The sequence below is a fragment of the Galeopterus variegatus genome, unplaced genomic scaffold (genome assembly GCF_000696425.1).
Source record: "Galeopterus variegatus unplaced genomic scaffold, G_variegatus-3.0.2 Scaffold12180, whole genome shotgun sequence".
NCBI lineage: Eukaryota > Metazoa > Chordata > Mammalia > Dermoptera > Cynocephalidae > Galeopterus > Galeopterus variegatus.
The window spans coordinates 44227-45415 of record NW_007738291.1 but is presented as its reverse complement, the minus strand read 5'-3'; the positions used below and the strand labels follow the sequence as shown (position 1 = coordinate 45415).

The window sequence follows — 1189 nt, the reverse complement described above, 5'->3', positions numbered from 1 at the left end:
GGTTACTGAAATAGGCAGCAGAGTCAAAGCAGAAATCAGAATGATCTGACCTCTGCAGACTTAGGCTTAGGGCACTGTCTAGTTGATGATGGTGTTCCTAGAAATAAAATAAAAAGCCTACTAGATTCTTGTTTGATCTGCATAAGGAGAAAAGTTTTAGGTCAAGTGAACAAAATTATAACATGAATCATAAACAGAGAGTCACAGCCCTTCATTGAATTCTGGACTTGAGCTAATTTACAGACCCAGAACCCCTCAAATGAAGGGGAGGCCAGGTCCCCTTAAGGAATGACCCCAGCATACTGCCAAAATATTTCTCCCAGCATTCCCCAAAGATATCTACAGCTTTTTACTAGGGCAAATATACATTGGGGAAAAGGAAACAAACAGACCCTTTGGGAACTACTAGATACTGGCTCTGAACAGATACTAAATCCAAGACACTCAAAATGTCACTGTGGTCCATCAGTCAGAAAAGGTGCTTATGGGAGTAGTTTTAGCTCAGGTCTGTCTCACAGTGGACCAGCAGGTCTCTGAACCCATCCTGTGGTTATTTCCCCAGGTCCAGAATGCATAATTGGAATAGCCATACTTAGCAGCTGGCAGAGTCAGTCCCCCCCTTGGTTCCTTGATGTGTGGAGTGAGGTCTATTATGGTGAAAAAAAGCCAGGAGGAAGCTACTAGAACTTCCCCTACCTAGGAAAATAGTAGACAAAAGCAACAACACCTTCCTGGAGGGATTGCAGAGATTAGTGCCACAATCAAGGACTTGAAGGATGTGAGGATGTGTGGGGGGGTGATTCCCACCACATCCATACTCATCTTTCCTCTTTGGCCTGTGCAGAAGACAGATGGATCCTGGAGAATGACAGTGGATTATTGTAAGCTTAACCAGGTATTGAGTTCAATTGCAGCTGTTATACAGATGTGGTTTTATTGCTTGAGCAAATTAACACATCTCTGGTATTTAATATCCAGCTACTGATCTCACAAATGCCTTTTTCTCCATCTCTGTCCAAAAGGCCCATGAGAAGCAGTTTGTGTTCAGCTGGCAAGACCAGCAACACACCTTCACTGTCCTACTGCAGGGGCATATCAACTCTCCAGCCCTACGTGGCAATTTAGTTCCCAGGGATCTTGATTTCCTTTCCCTTCTCCAAGACATCATACTGTTCATTACATTGATGAC

The 1189-nt window shown here is 43.7% G+C and overlaps 1 pseudogene; it reads left to right on the top strand.

Annotated features, from left to right (window-relative positions):
- The first annotated feature begins 540 nt into the window (after positions 1-540).
- Positions 541-1189, top strand: part of LOC103610971 — a 3408-nt pseudogene continuing 2759 nt past the window's right edge.